We start from the raw sequence: 16625 nt of genomic DNA, 5'->3' as shown, positions 1-16625 counted from the left end.
CTGTTGGACTCCTATTGATTGTCACTCCCAGAATGCTATCCCAACTCTAAAAGTAGCACATTGATTCTTTTTGCTTTTTCCAAAAGGCCCTGGCCTTGAAACAGCGGGATTCATCCTTTCCTGGTCATCACTGTCAGGCCAGGATCTTCTTTTAAAGGCTACCATCAACAATATAAGTAATCAGGATGAGTTTCTCGGTGTATGAAAAATAAAATAGTTTAAATATAATAATAAAACAGGATAAAATGGCATTAATTCAGCTGGTAAAAATGAAAACAAAATTGAGAACTTACCTTAATGAAATATTTAGTCAACATGTTTATGTCATTCCTTTACAGCCTGAGTTATATTTCTTATACTATTTCTTATACCCTCTGAGTTTTATGTAAAATTCAATAATTTTTCAAGTTTCCGAATTTGCTATAACATTATTAATGTGGCAGCAATACTCATGGCATGTAGAGCTTCACAAAAGTTCTTACATAATTTACTAAATATAATTTTCCTGACATAGTTTAGAAAAAAATTCTCTTCACTTCTATAGATGACTCATGAATACTTAAACTACTTGCTAGCTAGTATTTAAAATACTAGCACTAACACAAATAATTGAAAAGCATAAACAAATTTTATTTTAGCCAAGAGCTCATACTTATTCTTGCACAGGAAAGATCATGATTTATTTTTATTGTATTCCATACAATAGAAAGCTTGTTAATAAGTATTTTAAAAGAACGAATATCAAGAAGCTAGAAGCAGAAAAAAAATGTGAATCACATATGTCTAAAATTAAATAAGCAGTCTTTGTAAAAGCAATACTTAGCATGTTAAACCAACAAAGCAGTTTTATAGATGAAATCATGTATTTTTACAGCAAAATATCATTTCTGTGGAAAATATGAAAGTTAATGTATTATTTTTATTATTTATCTGAGACAGACTTGTTTATAAAATAGAACAATACACATATTTTATCATCTGAGGTGTTTGTTAAAAGTTTTTTAAATTGCCAAAAATATAATTACTTTTGGACAAAATTACTTCTTGTGATTTTTGATGATTTTTAATAGAATCATCTCACCTACAAGAGCCTCACTTCAGATCAAAACACACACAGACTGAAAGCAAAGTGATAGAAAAAAATAATTCATGAGAATAAAATTTTTAAAAAGCTGCAGTATAAATACTTATACCAGACACAAGACACTTTAAAATAAAAGTCATAACAAGAGACAAAGAGGGACCCAATAATTCTCCTTCTGGGAATTTATCTGGAGAAACCCAAAACACTACTTTGAAGGGACATGTGCATCCATATATTCATTGCAACATTATTTACAATAGCCACGATATAAAGACAACTTGAGTGCCCATCAATGGATAAATGGATAAAGAAGAGGTGGTACATATATACAATGGAATATTATTCAGTTGTAAAAAATAATGAAATCTTGCCATCTGCAACAACATGGATGGACCTAAAGGATATTGTGCTGAGTGGAGTAAAAAGACAAATGCCACATGATTTCACTTATATGTGGAATCTAAAGAACAAAGGTAACAAACAAACAAAATAGAAACAAATTCATAGATACAGAGAACATTTTGATGGCCACCAGATGGAAGGGGATCGGGGAGAGTGAAAAAGAAGAAGAGATTAAGTAGTTACAAAATAGTTATGGGGATATAAAGTATAGCATAAAGAATATAGTCAATAACATTATAATAACCATATGTGGTGTCAGATGGGTACTAGATTTATTGGAGTGATCACTTCATAAGTTATATAAATGTATAAACATTATATTTTACACCCCAAACTAATATATTTTATGTCAACTGTAATTGAAAAATAAAAAACATATATATTTAAAAAATAGAATGCTTTCTTTTTTGTTTTTAAGCAGTAGAAAAAATACAAAATTTTAAACCAGCTTTCATTGTAGATATTTGACCTAATTCATTTCAGTATATCTCATGAACTAATTCATCTTTATTAATTAAAATCCAAGTCTTTCACTCAGTTGAAATGCATTTTTCATATATTTTTATGTAAAGATCTACAACTCTGTGTGTGATTGTAATTTATTATATCAGAAATGACAAAGAAGTCATTTTAGATAAGTTTATGTTAAATCAGAGTGATCGATAACTGGAATGGATCAAACACAGAAACTTGGAAATACTCCATGCAAGAATGGAAAAATTAAAAGAATCTTAAAGACGTTGTTTCAGATTAAAGAAAGCCTATATTATCGAATAAGTGCTAAGAAATAGATTCAAATCTACATTTATTTAGGACCAGTTGTATTTAATGCATTATGTTGAATGAATTTGCATTGTTTATTTATTTAATATTCACAACAACATAGTGAAATATTAAGTGAATCTGTATTGTGGTGTAAATTAGGAGAGGTCTGAGGATTCATGGCTTCACCTTACTCATATTTTTATCTGTACTTACTTTTCTATCCATCCTAGTGATTTTACAAATCATCCATTTTCATTTAAATAATTCCCTCTTTGCCTAAAATATCAAAGTTTGAATCATTTGCTGTTAAATAAATTCTTATTGATAAACACTCAGTAAACAAGCTGATTTTGTTCATATAATCTTTCTTGCATCATCTTGTCATTATCATGTCAACATCAACCTTTTTATGCATTAATTGTTGGCTATTCGCAGTGACTTGCTAACTGGTTTCCATTCTAATCGGTACTTAATTTACAGTCATTTGTCACACTATGATAGAGCAAACTGGTATATCCCTTTGAGCCCCATGCTCAGAAGACTACAATATTTATCCATTGCTTACCAAAAACAAGAAGAAAATATAAGACGAATACTAACATTTATTATCTATTATTATCTCCATTTCTTTATTAGATTTTATTCTACGCAGAATATATTTTAACACTATCATCTCTAAAATTTCTCATGTTATTCCTTTTCTAAATGACTTTCAGTACAGAATTAAAAAATTCATACCATTTCTCAGTGCCTCATTTAAGTAATATGTATTTAATAACTTTTTTTGATTATCTCATTCACGAAAAAATATTTAAGTTAATTATTTTATGCCATGGCTATTCATATTTTGAGCCATGAATCAGAGTCAGGCCATACTCTGCTGTTTACCAATCTGTAACGAGTAAGCATCAACAAAGACAATATTTAGAAACTTTTATAGGAAATTAATGTTTTCATTATATCCTAGTATGCAATCAGTAGGTTTTCTCATTGACAAGATGATATTACATGTGATGAGAGCTGAGTTCTTGTCAGTGCACAGGGCTATCTTATACCATGCGACATTTGATGTTAGATTGTCTACATTTAATTAACATTATAATATGATAAGATGTAAACAATTTGTTTTTTAACTTTATTTTTTATAATTATTTTATTTTAATCATTACTATTTTAAGTCTATATTTTAACATTATTAGCTAAATTATGAAAGCAAACATTGTATTATTTGTTTTTAACCCAAATTTGCTGATAGTAAAAAAGCTTCTCTGGATTTTTTGTCAAGAAAAGACATAGTTCTTATGGTTGTATTAGAACAATGGAAATGATTCTAAAGAAATAAAGACCAAAGTAGTTTATAGTTTTAATTGGAAGTATTATTCCTCATATGACTACTTTTGTTTTTATAGCCATAATCGATAGTGAAATACTGAAATTATGTTATTTGCAAGATGTACTGGCTAATTGTGCATTAAAATCATAAAATCTGAAGCAGTATTTATACTCAGAATATATATATAGATGTAAAGCCAAAGGAATTACTTGGAAGAATGCTGATTAAAAATCTGTCAAAAGCAGTTCTTTACTCTTTAACATGTAATTATTAATGCTTTATAGTTTTCTTATAAAGCAATATTTTGTTTGCTAAGACTGAGTATGTATATGATTGCTGAGACATTAGTAAAGACGATATCAAAGAGATATTCCTGGAAATGTTAGTTGATAACTCTGAGGCAGAGAGGGTAATTCAAGTCTTACTTTCCAATGACACCATAGTTCAATCTATTCAAGAGCTGTCTAAAAATATGAAAGATCAACACAAAGGACAAACAAAATTAAGAAAGTACTTTTAATTTGTTGCTTGATAATGACATAGGAATTGCCAATTTAGTAATCACGTGATTTAAGTATGATTTTTAGTAAGAAAAAAATTTCCCCCAAAATTTAGTTCCAACAAACACAACTATCTCTGACTTATACAATGAAAGCTTACATTATCAACAAATATTTGGAGTGTAAATTCTGCATTATGAAAATATTCTGAAGATGCAGCTGCAATGATAGGAAAATATTCAGAGTATTTACCAGTTGAAGATATTTGCAGAAAATCAATACATTTCTTTCTTTATCAAGAAAGTCATGATGAAAACAAAACAAAACATCGGCTGACTTCAAACAGAGTAATTAGTAAACTGCCAAACAAATATCACTTTAGATTTGAGATTCTTCTCTTTATGAAATGAATAACTAGCATCTGATGTTTAGGTACAATGGTTATCAAGGAGACATTTTCTGTAATGAACTTTCTGCATAATAAGAAACCTGTTTGGTCCCAACTTTTAGAGCTGTGAATTGCCCTACTAGACTTGCTTATTCGTCTCACGCATTCAATAATTTTAATGAGCTTCTAACCTCCATTCATGGGAGAAATGTAACATGATTTTCAAAGGCAGATAAGAACAAAAGGCAAAAATGAAAATTAGAAATTTGTAAGAACAGAGTTTATTCTTGTTTCTAAGACATTATTAAAAGATATCCTACAATTTGACCATAATAATCAAAGAAGTAAATGATCCCTAAACACTATATGTAATATAATATTTTGAATTTATTTTAATTTAAAAATAAGAACACCAACATATTGGAAATTTAGGATCTAGAATCAATTTATTTCATTGAAAGAAGATTTAAATTTAACTCTAATTTTTTTGGATAAAATGTATGACTACTTTTAAAAATTTGAAAATTTCAAAAATGTCATACTTTTCATTTTAGATAAAAGTTAAAATTGAGTATGCTACATTTGTTGAAGTTGCTTTTAGATCTTATTTTTCCTTCATTTCTCACTCCCTGGCCATCTTAGTGGCTGCTCTTGGTTGAGGGCCCACCTGCACCTAAGGCAGGAAGATGATGGCCGCAAAGATGAAAAAGTCACTGGAGTCTATCAACTCTAGGCTTCAACTTGTTATGAAAAGTGCAAAGTACATGCTGGGATACAAGCAAAGCTAAACTAGTCATCCTCACCAGCAACTGCCCAGCCTGGAGGAAATTTGAAATAGAGTACTACACCATGTTGGCCAAGATCGGTGTCCATCACTACAGTGGCAATAATGTTGAATTGAGCCCCGCTTGTGGTAAATACTGTAGAGTATGCACACTGGCTATCATTGATCCAGGTGATTCTGATATCATTAGATTATGCCAGAACAGACTGGTTAAAAGTAAATCATGCAAAATTTTTCTTTAATAAAATTGGCCAGAGCTAGTTTTAAAAAATGAAACACACACACACATGCACACACACACATGCACTCACATGCACACGCAACACGCACACATACACAAATCCCCCACACACACACACACAAACTCTTATCTTTCAATCCCATTGGTATGATTGTGGTTAAAACAAATCATCAAGTCAGTTTAGGTACGATATAGGTTTATTGTGTTGTTGTTTTTCTCTTGTTAGGTTTGTTCTAATATTCATTGAGATGTAATTTTATGTTTGTTGAGTCCAATAATAAAAAGAAACAGTACTTTGATTTTGCATGTTTACTCTAATTTCACTTTTCTTATTTTTATTTTTATAAAAGTATCAGTCCAGGATTGGGGAGAAAAAGTCTCCAGAGATGAACTATCATTACCTGTCTGTAGTATGGTCTGTAGTATGTGTATATATATGTATGTATATATGTACATACATATATATGTATGTATGTCTACTCCTTCACTACACGAGAGCCATTTTCACATACTTTGATCTTGTAACATTGCATCCTGCATGTTCCATGCTTTTGGAAACAAACAAGTGAATAAATTTCCAGAAACTTATGGTAAGCAATTAATACCCAAAATTGATTTCATGTGGTGTTCTTGAGCTCTAGCTACTCGAGGTAGCAGGAAAGAATCATAAATTTGTGAAGTAGCCAGGATGAAGGATATGTCAAGAAAAGACATAGTTCTTATGGTTGTATTAGAACAATGGAAATGATTCTAAAGAAATAAAGACCAAAGTAGTTTATAGTTTTAATTGGAAGTATTATTCCTCATATGACTACTTTTGTTTTTATAGCCATAATCGATAGTGAAATACTGAAATTATGTTATTTGCAAGATGTACTGGCTAATTGTGCATTAAAATCATAAAATCTGAAGCAGTATTTATACTCAGAATATATATATAGATGTAAAGCCAAAGGAATTACTTGGAAGAATGCTGATTAAAAATCTGTCAAAAGCAGTTCTTTACTCTTTAACATGTAATTATTAATGCTTTATAGTTTTCTTATAAAGCAATATTTTGTTTGCTAAGACTGAGTATGTATATGATTGCTGAGACATTAGTAAAGACGATATCAAAGAGATATTCCTGGAAATGTTAGTTGATAACTCTGAGGCAGAGAGGGTAATTCAAGTCTTACTTTCCAATGACACCATAGTTCAATCTATTCAAGAGCTGTCTAAAAAGATGAAAGATCAACACAAAGGACAAACAAAATTAAGAAAGTACTTTTAATTTGTTGCTTGATAATGACATAGGAATTGCCAATTTAGTAATCACGTGATTTAAGTATGATTTTTAGTAAGAAAAAAATTTCCCCCAAAATTTAGTTCCAACAAACACAACTATCTCTGACTTATACAATGAAAGCTTACATTATCAACAAATATTTGGAGTGTAAATTCTGCATTATGAAAATATTCTGAAGATGCAGCTGCAATGATAGGAAAATATTCAGAGTATTTACCAGTTGAAGATATTTGCAGAAAATCAATACATTTCTTTCTTTATCAAGAAAGTCATGATGAAAACAAAACAAAACATCGGCTGACTTCAAACAGAGTAATTAGTAAACTGCCAAACAAATATCACTTTAGATTTGAGATTCTTCTCTTTATGAAATGAATAACTAGCATCTGATGTTTAGGTACAATGGTTATCAAGGAGACATTTTCTGTAATGAACTTTCTGCATAATAAGAAACCTGTTTGGTCCCAACTTTTAGAGCTGTGAATTGCCCTACTAGACTTGCTTATTCGTCTCACGCATTCAATAATTTTAATGAGCTTCTAACCTCCATTCATGGGAGAAATGTAACATGATTTTCAAAGGCAGATAAGAACAAAAGGCAAAAATGAAAATTAGAAATTTGTAAGAACAGAGTTTATTCTTGTTTCTAAGACATTATTAAAAGATATCCTACAATTTGACCATAATAATCAAAGAAGTAAATGATCCCTAAACACTATATGTAATATAATATTTTGAATTTATTTTAATTTAAAAATAAGAACACCAACATATTGGAAATTTAGGATCTAGAATCAATTTATTTCATTGAAAGAAGATTTAAATTTAACTCTAATTTTTTTGGATAAAATGTATGACTACTTTTAAAAATTTGAAAATTTCAAAAATGTCATACTTTTCATTTTAGATAAAAGTTAAAATTGAGTATGCTACATTTGTTGAAGTTGCTTTTAGATCTTATTTTTCCTTCATTTCTCACTCCCTGCCCATCTTAGTGGCTGCTCTTGGTTGAGGGCCCACCTGCACCTAAGGCAGGAAGATGATGGCCGCAAAGATGAAAAAGTCACTGGAGTCTATCAACTCTAGGCTTCAACTTGTTATGAAAAGTGCAAAGTACATGCTGGGATACAAGCAAAGCTAAACTAGTCATCCTCACCAGCAACTGCCCAGCCTGGAGGAAATTTGAAATAGAGTACTACACCATGTTGGCCAAGATCGGTGTCCATCACTACAGTGGCAATAATGTTGAATTGAGCCCCTCTTGTGGTAAATACTGTAGAGTATGCACACTGGCTATCATTGATCCAGGTGATTCTGATAGCATTAGAAGTATGCCAGAACAGACTGGTTAAAAGTAAATCATGCAAAATTTTTCTTTAATAAAATTGGCCAGAGCTAGTTTTAAAAAATGAAACACACACACACATGCACACACACACATGCACTCACACGCACACGCAACACGCACACATACACAAAACACACACACACAAACACACAAACTCTTATCTTTCAATCCCATTGGTATGATTGTGGTTAAAACAAATCATCAAGTCAGTTTAGGTATGATATAGGTTTATTGTGTTGTTGTTTTTCTCTTGTTAGGTTTGTTCTAATATTCATTGAGATGTAATTTTATGTTTGTTGAGTCCAATAATAAAAAGAAACAGTACTTTGATTTTGCATGTTTACTCTAATTTCACTTTTCTTATTTTTATTTTTATAAAAGTATCAGTCCAGGATTGGGGAGAAAAAGTCTCCAGAGATGAACTATCATTACCTGTCTGTAGTATGGTCTGTAGTATGTGTATATATATGTATGTATATATGTACATACATATATATGTATGTATGTCTACTCCTTCACTACACGAGAGCCATTTTCACATACTGTGATCTTGTAACATTGCATCCTGCATGTTCCATGCTTTTGGAAACAAACAAGTGAATAAATTTCCAGAAACTTATGGTAAGCAATTAATACCCAAAATTGATTTCATGTGGTGTTCTTGAGCTCTAGCTACTCGAGGTAGCAGGAAAGAATCATAAATTTGTGAAGTAGCCAGGATGAAGGATAATCGAGAGTTCATAGGCAATTGGATAAATGAATGTGCTTGACATTTAAAGTTAGTCAAATTTTGGCTTTTTAAATACCATTTTAGCCAAACAAAATATGGCTTCAAACTCAATCCTGCTGATTGCCTTTTTAGTACTTTTATTTAGACCAAAGAGTTGTTTATAAGTAAATATTTGTAGACAAAATCGTTTAGTAAAAATAACATCCTTATATTCCAAAAATCTGCTTTAACTATTGCATCTCATCTGTGATTTTGGTATCATCTATATTCTTACCTACCCCATCTACCTACCCTACCCACCTACCTACCTACATATCTATCTCTGAACATATTTATATATCCTAATTCTACATCTGTAACTACAGTCTCTTCAGTAGTAGTTCTGCATTTTCAATTGTCTACAAGAATGTCCACCTGGAATCCAGTCTGCATCTCAAACATCATCACAGACTAATACAAAACTCATTATCTTTTTCCACAAATAAGTTCCTGAATACAAATTTCACATTTTTATTAGTAATCTTTTACTCATTCAGATCTCCAAACTTGTAGTCATCTCTGGCTTTTATTACTATGTTTTCATATACCCTATTGGCAATACCACAACATACCCAGCACAGCGGTGCTTTCTTACTTTATGATCTGCTTGCAAAATTTCTGACTTCAGTATCCTTCAGCCATATTAATATGTGCAAATCATAATATTTTAGAGCCCAGCTAAAGTATCATAATTTGCTTGTCTTCCCTAATTCTCTCAGCATGAAGGAGTCTCTCCCTCCACTTTACTATTTTAATACTTCATTCTAAACATCTTTTGATGTTTATTGCTTTGAAAACAATTTTACTGCATACTGTCATTTTCTTTCTGGAGACAGAAGCTGTCATTTATATTTCTCTGTATATGTCATAACATCATAAAAAAATCTCTCACTGGTATGTGGTAAAATTAAAGTTTGTTGAATGAAATTTGAGCAAAGATTTCTTAAATTATATTTACTCATCCTTTTAATCTCATACAAAGACAAATACTGTAGGAGGAGGGGAAAGTAAACATTTGAACACTTTTTGGCTTAAACCACTAAAGTAAATAAACATAAAGGATTATATTTCTACTGAAAATGCTGATGCTTATATTGTGAACAGTAAATGCTTTACTTTCTACAAAATATGATATATTATTAAATCATGGGGGAAGTTCATCAGGTAGGGAGTTGTAATGAAAAAAAAAGCAATCACTGCAGAGCAAGAAATAAATTATTGAAATCTGAGAACTAAATAAAAATGTATTAATTATCAGAAAGGAGGACTTGCCTACAATGGCTTTAATCTACACAATCCTGAAAGTTTTCTACTCTAGTTCAAGTAAAACTCTTATGTTGGTGTTCTTTATTTGTTTTTAAACAGAACAACTAATTAGGAAGAAAGGCAGTTAGTAATAATTTCAATTCATTGAAAAATAATTATAAACTTCAATAAAAACTTTATAATGTAAATTGTAAATGTACCATGTATTTTAAAAAGTTTATAGACTCTTGGTATTAGAAAGATTGAAGTCACATTATCATGCCATATGCAGAGAAATGTATCACCTAAAAAAAGTGAAAACCAGTTTAAATGTTTATATTATTTCTGAGTTAAATGTTGGTTGATTGATCAATCATTGGTTGATTAATTCAATGGACCTTTATGTGAAACTATTACACTCTCCACAGTAAAATCATGCATATTACATAATCCATTCCCTCAAGGAGTGCACTCTGGTGGAGGAGACAGATATATAAACAACAGTTTAAAGTCAGAAAAATTTTTTTAAAAAGTTTATATGCTCTAAGAACATAAAAGGAGAAAAATATCAGAATGAGAGAACAAAAATATAAAGAAAAAAATTTTACAGAAAAACTATTTGAATTAGCTCTTGAAAGATGGATTAGTACCAATGCGTTCTGTTTGTCTATTGCTTGCAATGAATCACTCAATACTAAGTGGATTAAAATAATTATCATTCTATTGTATTTCATGTTTCTGGAGATTACTTATTTCAGCTAGGCAATATTCTCTATGAGTCAATCAGTTCATATCTAGGTGATTGATCCAGGTGATTCTGATAGCATTAGAAGCATGCCAGAATCTAGATGGTGATTGGGGCTGGATTTATACTGAATTCTCCTTTATTCATATCAATATTAGTTAATGCTGTAGACTGCCTGAAACCATAGCTGGGCTTTCAGTCAAAAAACAAAAGAAACAAACAAACAAATAACTCTATGAGGCCCTTTCATGTTGTATGGCTTTCATCCTGTTATGACGGCTTGGTTCAAGTGTTGGCATCTCCAGAGAACAAGGCAGAAATCTATAGTATTCTATTCGTAAGACCTGGCCTCACATGTCACTTAGGCCCACTTCGGCTATTCTGTAAGTTAGATCAGTTACAAAGCACTGCCTTTTTAGAGGGTAGGGCTTTGTAAGAAGAACACGTGGAATGGAACATATTGTGTCAGACATGTTTGGGAAATACAATCTTCCACACAGTGTTACATTTTAAATGCACGAATGAACAAAAGAAAAGGAAACAGGACATTTTTGTTAGCAGCATTAGAAAACATTGTGGTCATTTCCCCACAATTCATTACATCTTTCCTCTATTAGCTGCCATTATGGTTCCAAGAGCAAAATATAGCATAGCAGAGCAGAGGCCATCAAAAAATCCCATTTCTCTGGCCAAAGTGATTGCTTTAGGGTTGGGCACATGACTCAATTTGTAAAATTGGGAGGAAGTTAAAGACATTTATTTTTTCACGATTAAAAACGTACTTTTTTTTCTCAAATATGCATGAAAGTTTGTATAGTCTAACACCTATTTCATGCCATGTTAAGTTTATGAATAAAACATGTATTAAAATAAATGTGTTACTATGAGAGGCAGAAAAGACAGATGAGATTATGCCTTTGCTACATTATTTAGTCATGAGAATGAGTAAACCCTGAAGTCTACCCTTCCTTCCAAGTATGTGAGTTAACAATTTTCATATTATTTCAGTCGGTATGAACAGAGTTTTCTAGAAACCTAAATACACCACAGTAAATGACTTAGACTTTGGGCTGCAGGCAAAATGGTATAATTAATTAATTTGTAATAGGGAGAGAATTGATCTAATATTTGCTCTAGAAAAATCCACTTAGAAGCGGCATGATACATAAATTGGAAAGAGACAAAAATGCAGACCAGTTATGAATGGCTATAGTGGTTCAAGCAGGTAAAAATGAAGTAATGTACATGTTAGGAGGATTGCGATGGAGAAGACATGTTAAACAGGAGAGACAATAGGAGGTATATTTAATTTTAAAAATCTTAGGATTCTGTTGAAAGTTACTGGCTAGATCGTGGTATAATTCAAAGAGATACAGCACATTAAAAAAAGCTGGATTCAGGGCAAGAATATGCTTCTAAACAAGTACTTGTATGCAAAGAAGAATTTTTTTCCAGATCTCTGATTATACTTTTCTTTTGTTTATTTAAAAGAGTTTCTTTGAATAGTGATCCTGCTGTGGTCTTATGAATACAAAGAATCTGACTTAAGGATATAACTGTAGGAAAAATAAGACACAGACCTTGTCTTTGAAGTGACCTTAGAAAGTTTTTTTTTTTTAATTTTAACAACAGATGTATCCATTTTATTTTGTGTTTCAATATATTTTATAAAAATAATAGTGGAATTTAGGGTAGAATAGTTTCTGTTATTTCTTCTCACACTTTTATCTTTATCTCAGTGCTTCTGTATCATCTAATAGTCATTTTTATTGAGAACTTAAGAGAACTAAAGTAGGCAAAATAATTAATACATCTTCCATGCTCCTTCTTAGAAATGGGTATTATTTAGTTAGTGTTCTCCAACTAAATTATTTATAGATATAAATAAATTTACTGAAAGCTTACAATTGCTGAGGAGAGGCCAGGGGTCTCAGGCAATTCTTTCCTAGGGCAGGCACCAAGGAAGATTATGTAGCCCTCCCAGGTGTTTAAACAATTTCCTGACTGGTAAACTGTAATCCTGGATAAAGTGTGCCAAGAGATTAGCAGCACGGGTTTGCTGTTATTGCTGTTGTTATTTTCTCTGCTAGGTAGGAACTAAATATCATCTTCCCAGGTGACAAATAGGTCCCAGCCAGGCAATGCACACTAAGGCTCTTAGATGTAGCTTCCCAATTTTACGGACATATTTGACACAAGTTAAAATATTGTGAAAGTTTTAATAACCTTATCTACCTGAATAAAATGAATTAAGAGCCTCTGCTCTGATTATATTGTGGCTGCATCTCTTTTTCCTCAAGTAATTTCTAAAAAAAAAATTCTCCTAAAGGGTCATCTGAGATTTAATCTAGTCTTGGAATACAGAGATTATCATTTTTCCTCCCAACTAATATGAGGACACTAGACCAAAAAAAAAAAAAAAAGAAAGAAAAGAAAAGTTTTATAACCACCAACAAGGTTTAGATATGCTATTTAGATATTTCAAGATTAATTTAAGAATCATCACACAGTCGTATAATTTAGATGCAGTGGTAGGTATAGAAAGAAACTTCAAATTCACCTTTTTCTTCTTGAAATATTGAGAGGGAAGTATGACTAAGTAAGAAACTGATATCCTGTTCCTCGAAATTTCTAGATGTTATTGTTTTAATTAATTTCATGTTAGGTATCTTCAAGGAACAATATTCTGTTATTTTTTTATAGATCTATTTTAACAAACCACAATTCTTTTGACTTTAGTTTTTCTCTGTTCATTTTCCCCTTCTTCAATCACGGAAATCTGTAAGACCAATTGTGTTCTCTTTCAATTATTCTCTCTTAAAGAGGTTTCTATTTTCCAGTAGATACTAGCTTTTATTCCTGCTGGATGTACACGAAGAAGATTTGGTCTCCACATGACTTTTGGCAAGCCAAACCCAATTGCTGCCTTTGTATCAAATCTACTACAACAAGCCAAAGAGTTTTCCTCCCCAGACACAATTTTAAGAAAATATAATCCTCTTGGTGTCTTTGCATAATCCCGAAAGAAAACCATACTTGAAATTCTACATTCTAGTTTTCTCCCACAGCTGGATAAAGTACCATGCTAAACTGATTAAGGTGGTATTGGTGGTGGCAGAAAACAAGAAACCAACCCAAAGTAGTCTCCTGAAATTTAATCTAACACTTTGTACCTAGGGAGAAATCACAACAAAATTTGGAAGATTACAGTTCAAAAGGCCTGCTGTTTGATCTCACTCAAAGATGTTTTCAAAATGCTTTGTTTAGAAATCTTGTATTAAATACGATCAATTTTCCACAGATAAGGAATAATTGAAAGTAAGAGTAGTTAAATAATTTATTGAAGACATCTTAATGCAATATTGTAAATTTTCTCTGTTGAATTTAAACACTGTTTTAAATTATATCGATGGTGTTGAGTGTACATTGAGTTTATTGTTTCAGAGAACTAATTGGCACTGCATGGTAGAAACCTACATCAACACCTATTTTCCACTACCATAAACATATACAAATACACAAATACCGTATACAAATACCATATACAAACATATACCATATACAAATATCTTTGCATATGTATACCTTATGAAGCTATGTGATTATTTCTTCAGGATATTATTCAAGAGTAAGGATATGTAGATGTATATGAATATGTACAATAATGTATGTATACAATAATATATGTATATATATGCACAATAATATATATGTATATGCGCACAGATATTTTCAAATTGCTCTCCTCAATAGCTAAACCAGTCTATACATTCTGTTAAATGCATATATTAAATTAAGGTTAAAGGTGCTTAGTGATTATAAAATTAATAAAGGTTTAAACAAAACAATAAATTACATATTATATAAAAATTTTCAATTTTAAACTACTTTCTGACTTAAAAATGAAATCATATGGAAGTATACTAATGTTGAAACCCACGTGACACATATTCAATATGGATTTGACATATATATGTTTGATAGAATACACACATATATTCATATCAAATGCATAAAATGTCAGGAAAAAATATAAAATATATGTATGAAAAAAACTACCTAAGAGAATATTTATATTTTCCATCAAATTTCAAGTGTGTGTGTGATGTATGTCTCCATATATATGTTTTGTTTTAAAGTTATATATGTATATGTATTTTTTCCAAGGTAGCTGGAAATCAAATTTTATTGATAAAATATGTCATATTTTTTCTGACATAGCAATCATTTGAAATAAATATGCTCTTATGCTAAAAATAAAATTGAAATAAAAACACATACTTCTGTGAATTAATTAGAAAATAATTAGTCGTATTTGCCAGAATAATAAGATATTATATAAAACTATTGTTGAGAAATAGCTCAGTAGAAACACAAATGGAAAATAATATGGGTTACTTCTACTAGGAATTGAAAATATGTATTATATTCAGTGGGAAACTGGTAGAAAATTAATAGAACTTTGAAAAATAAGGATATTCGATTTTAAAATATCTTCTTTCCATCAATTCTTCACTTAATTATTCAAATAAAGCAAGCAAAATTTAATTCTATTATAATTCTATTTTAAACTGGCAAGGGTATTATGAAAAACAAAATAATTCAATTCCTGCATTTGTTAATTTTTCTTTGGTAGTTTAACTTGCTGGATTTGCAAATTGTTAAGGCTGAGTGCTATATATCAACTTTAGAACACTCGCTGCGTTCCTTTCTAGTACATTTTTAGAGCCAAGGATAAATCGACCAAATGTATAAACCAATAAAGTTACTTTAAAAGAAATCATTAATCCAGAGTCCTGACATGATAAAGTTCCAGACAGAAAGAGAAAGAATTATTTCATTAAATGTTTTTTAAAAGAAGATTTATGGAATAATTCAAATGATAGAAAACTAGGGATCAATAATTAAATAAAAATGAAATACTTCCAAAACTTAATTTTAAGGGCTTTTTAAATGTCAGAAAATAACTATTTTTTTCAGTATAAAAAGGTCATCATATGATATAAAACATTGAAGTTATCAAGCATACAAACAAAACCACTCATAAAACCACTACACTCACAGAATTACTGCAGCAGGGGAAATGAGTATTCTTCTCAGTTTTTCCCTTCTCACAGAGTTGTAATCACAGGATGTAAAATATTGTGTACTTTGTTTTGCTTCAGAGTAATCTATAAATACACTTTTCAGGTTGCCACATCGTCTTTCAGTTTTAATTTTTACTAACTCTAATTATAATGGGTGCAAACCTCAATCCGATAACCTCTACAAAAACCCACAGGTAGCATAAGACTGGATGCTCCTAACTAAGATTATGATAAAGACAAGGATGTCTAGCATCATAATCTTTCAAAATTTTACTGGAGGTAATAACCTAGGAAATTAGGCAAGAAATAATAAGAAAGCATTTTTCAGGTTTACAGAAATATTCTAATAACTAGAGCTGCCTCATCAAGGAACTATTTACCCTGACATTTAAATTTCCACACTGGATCCAAACTGTTTTTGGTTTTATACATTGTATTATTCTCCCACATAAAATACATCTCAGCAATAAAGAACTACTTTTATAAAAACTCCATGACTTTTGTGGGGAACTTTTCTTACTGTCTTTTTTTTTATTCTCCACTTTTCAAAATTGTACATTACTTTACAAAATTAATTTAAATGTCACCATTCAGATGCCCTTTCAATTGCCCTGTCCCAACCCTCATCAAGATTATTCAACTTTAT

At 30.7% G+C, this 16625-nt stretch overlaps 2 pseudogenes; both read left to right on the top strand.

The window, feature by feature from the left end:
• The first annotated feature begins 5089 nt into the window (after positions 1-5089).
• On the top strand, positions 5090-5527 carry LOC105306083 (annotated as a pseudogene).
• A 2252-nt stretch (positions 5528-7779) lies between these two features.
• On the top strand, positions 7780-8194 carry LOC105306073 (annotated as a pseudogene).
• Positions 8195-16625: the final 8431 nt, after the last annotated feature.

This window comes from Pteropus vampyrus, unplaced genomic scaffold (assembly GCF_000151845.1).
Source record: "Pteropus vampyrus isolate Shadow unplaced genomic scaffold, Pvam_2.0 Scaffold13, whole genome shotgun sequence".
Lineage (NCBI taxonomy): Eukaryota > Metazoa > Chordata > Mammalia > Chiroptera > Pteropodidae > Pteropus > Pteropus vampyrus.
The sequence above is the reverse complement of the archived record's forward strand: the minus strand, read 5'-3'. Positions and strand labels throughout refer to the sequence as shown.